The 7834-nt window shown below is 38.8% G+C and overlaps 1 protein-coding gene across 4 annotated transcripts in view; it reads right to left on the bottom strand.

The window, feature by feature from the left end:
* The window catches only part of LOC135105661 (uncharacterized), a 45531-nt gene extending 42487 nt beyond the window's left edge, over positions 1-3044 (bottom strand). Inside the window, exons 1-2 of one of the 4 annotated variants that reach the window (XM_064014052.1) lie at positions 2583-3044; positions 1024-1290 (exon numbers count right to left, since the gene is read on the bottom strand). The gene's annotated coding sequence lies outside the window, so the exon portion shown is untranslated. The remainder of the gene's footprint in view (positions 1-1023; positions 1291-2582) is intronic. The other 3 variants (XM_064014051.1, XM_064014048.1, XM_064014047.1) reach the window with 3 other exon arrangements.
* Between the last annotated feature and the right edge of the window lie 4790 nt (positions 3045-7834).

The raw sequence follows: 7834 nt of genomic DNA on the forward strand, positions 1-7834 counted from the left end.
CTGCTTGTACCACAGAGAAGGAGTCGTGCTGTGTAATTGCTGAGGCCATTGAGCGCTGAAGTTAGTGTGCATTAAAGTCAGCTCTCCTCGCCCTTCGTTACTTCTTATTTCTCTCTCTCTCTCTCTCTCTCTCTCTCTCTCTCTCTCTCTCTCTCTCTCTCTCTCTCTCTCTCTCTCTCTCTCTCTCTCTCTCTCTCTCTCTCTCTCTCTCGGCAGGTATGTAAGTGTGTAATTATACTTTGGGTTCCTTGATATGGTATGTTTGGTATGTGTGTTCTCTGGGTCGATGAGGGAGATGAGTGTTTTTGAGTGTTTTTTTTTCGTCTTTTCTCTCTTTGCGTGTGTTTTTCCGTGTGTGCGTGTAGCGGCTGCGTGTGTGAGCATCTGGTTCTATATATTGCAGGGACAGCCATCATATTACCAGTACTGCGTAGCGTCATGGTGCGTATAAATCATCAGGGAACATTGTATTTCTCTGGTAGTGGTGAGATAATTTTGTTTTTTTCGTTCCCCTCTTTTTTTTTTTCCTTTCCTCTCTCCCTGCTCCTTTTGGTCTCTCATTATAATTTCGTTTTTGTTCGAATTAATCATTGTTTTTCGTTCCTCATAATATGGAGTAGAATCTAATTTCTATCCATGTCCTTTTTTCTTTATCGTTCTTTTTCTTCATGTCGTCATTCTTTTTTTTTTTTTTCTCCCTCTCATCTCTCTTTTATTGTATTTTTTAGACTACTCCATCTCGCTGTCTTTCTTCTCTATATTTTGTCTCATTTTTTGGGCTTTTTTCTCCTCCTTTTCGTCGTTTATCTAATCAGACATCTAATATTAGAATTCTTAACTTCACTCCTTCGATTCCCGTCACTACTCTAAAATAAAACACAAAGAAAAAACAAGTATAAAATAAACACAGGAAAATACAAACATCTTCAAACATAAGCGAATGAGTCATCACTAGAAAGCAGAGAAATAAAAACAAAACAAGTGAGGGACAGGAGAAAGAAAAATGGACAAGAATCTTTTTACCTTTTAAATGAGCTTGCTGCCACCGTGCTTCAGATGAGGATAGCTAAGTGCCGAGTCGATTATTTTCCTCCACTTTTTTTTTTCGGGGCTGTTGTCTTTTTCTTTCTTTTTTGGTCCCCGTGCACGTTCAGTTCTGTGGCCTTTCTTGTGTTAATTAGTGAGGGTGATGAGAGTCACCTGCACGTGAGTCCTCTCCCCCGGACACTCTCTGCTCTCGGTGTTAATTGGATGTCGAGGGCCTTTGGGCAGTCCACAGCCTTCCTGACACTGCACAAGGAGGGGCGGTTCAGTGTTTTGAGGTCGATGTGGTGAGTCTGATCTACGCTAAAGTTATTTTGGTCACCATTCACTCTCCCATTCTCTCCCATTCTCTCTCTCTCTCTCTCTCTCTCTCTCTCTCTCTCTCTCTCTCTCTCTCTCTCTCTCTCTCTCTCTCTCTCTCTCTCTCTCTCTCTCTTCTTTCACTCAATAGTTTATAAGTTTATTCATTCATTCATATATTCTTTCTTTATTTCATTTATTCATTTCGAGGCAAAATAATTTTGCTTCGTTGACTCCTATTCACTACTTCACTTAAATGGAATTCACAGTGGTAACATTAATGCACCTACACGGAAATAAGATCAAACCATTAAGCTCAGGCAAACAGTCACACACACACACACACACACACACACACACACACACACACACACACACACACACACACACACACACACACACACACACACACACACACACACACACACACACTAAAGTATTGGCATAATTTTTTGGTGCTGAACGAAAAAATTTTCTCATTTTTTTCCAAGGACACACACACACACACACACACACACACACACACACACACACACACACACACACACACACACACACACACACACACACACACACACACACACACACACACACACACACGTATTGGTAAATATTTTGTGCTAAATGAGAAAAAAAAACTTCTTTTCGCTGTTTTATCTCTGTCATCTTTCGCCGTGACACTGCTGCATGCCTGTCTTCTGTATTGTTTTTTCTTTCCTCTCCAGAGAACATTCGGTATTTAAATGTCGATTTGCGTTCCGTTTTTATATTTTTGTGTTCACTACTTCACTTTTCCAAACGTCAAATGCATAACTATTGAACATTTATTGATATTTTTCTCATCAAAACAAGTAAATCGATTCTATATTTTAAATCAGGAAATTCACTGCCGTATGACAGGTAAAAAAAAAAAAAATAAAAAAAAAATATATATATATATATATATATATATATATATATATATATATATATATATATATATATATATATATATATATATATATATATATATATATATATATATATATATATATATATATATATATATATCGCAAAAAAAAAATATATATATATATATAAAAAGAACCGGTCCTGCTGTCATAAAGTCACCGTGAACACATTAAAGTCTTACTGAACATGTTTCTCAGTAAAGCATATTCATTGATTCAGAAGTCGATTCACACTCAGTCCTTATAAGACAAACGTACGCTCACACTATACTTCATGTTGAGATTTACCCAGAAAACCCGGTATTTTGTGCAGGAAAAGAGGATATGATCTTGCGCTCTGGATATGGGGAATCAAATATAATTTTTTCTCGTCATAGATAGGAAATATTGGTTTCCAGTGAAGCACCGACACACGCAGCGTCACCGGAACACACACTTTTTTGCCTCGGAGCGCGCTAGCTGTGTGTGTGCAAGTGTGAGGTTGTCGAGGGGAGGAGCCGAGAGGGAGCGGCGCGGTCCTTGCCTCACCACTGCCATCGACACACTGGCCGGGTCTCTCCCTCACACCTCACATTCCCACGCTCACCTGCGCGCCCCACCACCACCACCACCACCACCTCCACCTCGACCATCACACCGCTACCAACACCGGCACCATCACCTCCTGCTGACGCCCATCTCTGCCATCATGACTACCAGTATATGACCACTACCACCATTGGTATAAAGTATCACCACCACTACAACCACTGAAGCACCTCCATTGATGTTACCATTATCACTTACCTCGAGCACCACCACCACTACCACCACCACCACCACCACCACCACTACTACTACTACTACTACTACTACTACTACTACTACTACTACTACTACTACTACTACTACTACTACTACTACTACTACTACTACTACTACTACTACTACTAAACCTATTTACTTATGCATATAGATAGATAGATAAATAGATAAAATATACTGCCTGTAGCTGTAAATATATTTCTGCTTGTCAATCACCATTCTCACGTTTAACAGAACACCAAGTAAAATAGGAAAACGGGTTTCACATTAATTTATGCCACAGTTCAGCCGTTTGGTCTGTCTGTCATTACCACACAGGATTTCACAATTGATGTTTGCACACACTTTTGTCATTTATTCTCACTTTGTCATAATTTTGGAATTCTGTTCTTGTCATTACATGAATATTGCTGCAAAATTATAGCATGTCATTTGTATATAACTGGCACAATACAATGAGAGAGAGAGAGAGAGAGAGAGAGAGAGAGAGAGAGAGAGAGAGAGAGAGAGAGAGAGAGAGAGAGAGAGAGAGAGAGAGGTTGGGAGGGTTGTGTGTGTGTGTGTGTGTGTGGTCGCGCCTGTTGACGTAAGAAGCAATTTCAGGATATTCAGTTATAATCATGTCTCAAGGATCTGTGAAAGGGAATGAGTGATAGTGAAAGCCTCAAGATCCGCCTTCACTTCACTTACCAAACACTTATCCTCACTGGTTGTCAAGTGGCCACTCAGACAACATATTTATCGACTCAGGAGGGAAGCTACAAGTCTGGCCACAGTGGACCGCGAGCATACAAGCACTAAATAAAACATATTGAGTATAAGTTAGGTTATGGTCCCTATACGTTAAGTCATAAGAACATCGTTTACAATAAAGGATAACTCAAGAGAACATAATGTAAATGACAAAGCCCAATAAAAAAAAAAAGTAGAATAACATCATTACATCGAACATTCTAAAAGAAATAAAACTATATATTAAGCTATCACTCCATAATAGAACACACTACAGAAATCAGAACATCGAGTGCTCCAACATAAGCAGACAGAAAGCAGGGATGGTGGTTGTGACAATGTTTTCTTTAGGATCTTGTTTGAGTTTCTCGTCATGTTTAGTGTTAGTCTCAGTCGTCCCTAGAGGCGATCCATCACTGCCATTTTGATAGGATCTAATGGTTCTGTTGTTGCACACTCCTGTAATGGATAGTGGCTAGTGTGTATTAGAGTATTAACTACACCTAGCTGATTAAAGGCTCTATTACCACGTCTTTGCTACAGGTATTGAGAGATCCAGAGACAGGTATATACAATCACTTCATCTGTACCTGTTTTTTTTTTCTTCTTCTTTTTTTTATTGTAAGAGTGGTTCTGGCCTAGGGCATCAAGTAGTCTGAGAAAAAGGCTCGCTGAAGGTGCAAGTTCCCAAGAGTAGCCAAAAAGAAGTATACAAAATAATGAAGAAAAGTGTCTTAGTAGAGATACTGATACCATATACCCAGTTGTACTATCTATGCCTGTGGTTTGCTATAACTTACCACGAAATACAGACATACATGGGCAAACTGCTTCTAGTACCTGTGATTTGTTATTATTTACCAGAGACACGGATATACACATTCATATAGACAGTCAAATTATATGTACCTTTATTTTGTTGTTACTTAGCAGACACAAGTATACACGGTTACATCACCAGTGCCTATGTTTGTGTATATACTCAGTTACATTATCAATATATGATGTCGTCACTTGCCAGAGATAAAACTACACACAGTTACATTAGTTTTACCTGTGGTTTGTCGCTAGCAGAGATACATGTCTCAGTTATTTTATGTTTTTTTTTTTTTCCCCTTCCTTTACACAGATACAGAAATAAACACAGTTACAATACATTTACCTTTGTTTTGTCGTCACTTAGCACTCCACGCCATCTTTCGGCCTCAGCAACCCATGCACCGGAGCTACATCTGTCCTCCAATCTGCAACCCACTCCCCTTCCGCCTCTAGAGACTTGTTGTTCTTTCCGCTCTTTCTTTTTCCCCGTGCCTGTATTGCTTAACGATTTTTTTTTGTCCCTATTTTTTTTTTTTTTTTTTGTGGGGGGGAGCGTATTTATTTTATGGTGTTTGTGGTGTGTGTAATTCCTTCGTCTATGCTTAAGTCTTCTGTTTATCTATTTCTTGTGTGACTATTTCTTGTCTCTTATTTTGTTGGTCTCGTTTTCTCTCTCTCTCTCTCTCTCTCTCTCTCTCTCTCTCTCTCTCTCTCTCTCTCTCTCTCTCTCTCTCTCTCTCTCTCTCTCTCTCTCTCTCTCTCTCTTTCCTGTTTTATGCATTTTGTGAAAGCTTTTGTTTCTTTGTATTTTTTTCTTTTTTGTATTTTACATATTTCGTCGACTTTGTTGTTTTAAGAGCTATCGTAATTTTTTCACTGTTAGTTGAGTTTTCCGTGCGTGTTTGCTTTACTTTTTCTTTTTTGTCACTTTTTTTTTATATATCTGTCTGTTGACATTCATGATTCGTTCAGGTTTTTGTAGGCTTCTTTGTCCATGGTTGCAGATGTTTGATAAAAAAAGAAAAATAGATAAATAAATAAAAAAAAAACTACACATTTTAGTTTTAAACTTTTATTCATTTCAAACTTTTCTTGATTTTTCTTGCTCTAAATCCCTCGTCACGGATTGCTTTACTTTTCACAACGCCGCTTTGCTCCGTGCCTTTACTTCCCTTAATAACCTGTGTCCCGATATTCCTCAAGAGATATCGTTGGTGGGCGTAATAAGCAGCAAGGTAATCTTCACCCTTCCTTTCCACCTCATTAACCCACCTGATTAAATTTAACACAGGTAAACCCAACTCTTGATTCAACATTTCTCCCCGGCACTGTGGTCTCATAGCCAGGAGTCTTTGGGAGTAAGGGTATAATACGGTTGTCTTTGGTGCTTCTATCGTTTTGTATTTCCATTGTACGCAAAGGGACGAAGGGGCAGTATTAGTAAATTATTATCCTACCCTTGACTCAACATTTCTCCTCGGCACTGTGGTCTCTGCCAGGAGTTTTGGGGTAGGACTATAATACGTCCTTTTTGGTACTAGTACACCTTTGCATTTTCAGATTAAGTAGCGAGACGAACGTTCACATTAGTACATTGTTACTTGAGTCTTGATTCAAAATCCTCTCCAGCTCTGTGGTCTCAGTCAGAAGTCTTTGGGATAGGAATATAATACGCCCTTTTTGGTATCGCTTTGTATTTTCACGGAAAGCTGCTAGACGAACGTGCGCAGTAGTAAATTATTGCATCTTACTAAGCATTTTGTGTGTCCTAAGCCCCTCTGAGCCTTGCAAGTAATTTAATCCCCCAGCCTCGAAAAAGATTTCCAATAAGGATTTCATTAACAAAATAAATGGCCTTCTATTTCCACAGTACGTTAGGGCGTAAACATGTCATGAGACTATAAAATTAGGCCATTGAGAATCAGGAAAGGCACGTGCGGCTCTGTCTACTCACAAAATTTCTCTCTACACCTTCCCTTCTGCGCGTACTTTCCAGCCTTCTTTTTTTTTCCTCCGCCTTCTTCCTCAACGAGCCTTCTCCGCGCTCCAGCCACCGAAACGTGAAAGGGAAAAAAGAACCTTGAAACTTACTTAATTGGCTCGGAACCGTGAACATGTATTTTTTATTTACTTTGTCGTTTTTCTTTTGTTGCCTCCTGTCGTCCTGGGGGATTTCTGCCACTTCAAGAAATTACCTGTGTTAATGTGTGATTGTAAAAGAAAGCTTGTGATATGGTATTGTTTTCTGTGTTTTCAGTTTTTTAAATGTTTAATTTGGTATATTTTTTGTATTTTGTGATTTGTTATATTATTGTTTTGTAACTTTTTAAAGGAAATGATTGTTTATTGTTTGACTTTTTTTCCCCTCCTTTTATTCGTTGTTCAGATTAGGTTATATTCCCTCTTTTTCTCCTTTAATTTGTATTAGCATTCGGTGGAATAGATTGTGTTCGGTTAATTAAAATTTTCATCCTGTTCGGGTAATGGAATGAAATGTTTTGCGTGTGTGTGTGTGTGTGTGTGTGTGTGTGTGTGTGTGTGTGTGTGTGTGTGTGTGTGTGTGTGTGTGTGTGTGTGTGTGTGTGTGTGTGCGCGCATGTTTCACTATTTTTTTACAGACAGTGCACATTAACTATGTAATTTTATTTGGCTTCCTGATGGAGTTTCCGGCTGCCCTCTTTTTGGGGGTGTTCACTACTACTCTTGTTATTCAGTTAAAAGTAAAGTTCTATTGGTCGTTTATGAAAAATTCTCTATGGGAGTTTCATTGTCAGAATCATAAGGGTATAGATTTGTATTTTGTGGATTTATTTTGCTTAGTTTGTATTGGAGGGAATGCGATACAGTGTCATGAGTTTTCTTCAGTGTTGCTTTGTGGTGTTAGTTTTTCCTGTAGTCTCTCACTGATTGTTAGTTAGTTGTTATCACGAGACTAGCCCTTTCCAACAGGGGCCAACGGAGCTAAGAGTGTGAATGATGTTTGTATGAATGCGTGGTGCTTTGTCTGGGCCACCCTTTGTGTGATTCCGGCCTGTAGAATACTTTATCTACATTCTTCTTTATGAAAGTGGTAAGTTTTTTAGATCCTGAAGTACTACCTACCTCCAGCATCTTTAATTAAATTGCTACCTGGAATACATAAAAACAGAAGAACATTAGAAAAGAAAGTTACGAGAAGCCATCAG

Source organism: Scylla paramamosain, chromosome 12 (assembly GCF_035594125.1).
Source record: "Scylla paramamosain isolate STU-SP2022 chromosome 12, ASM3559412v1, whole genome shotgun sequence".
Classification (NCBI taxonomy): domain Eukaryota; kingdom Metazoa; phylum Arthropoda; class Malacostraca; order Decapoda; family Portunidae; genus Scylla; species Scylla paramamosain.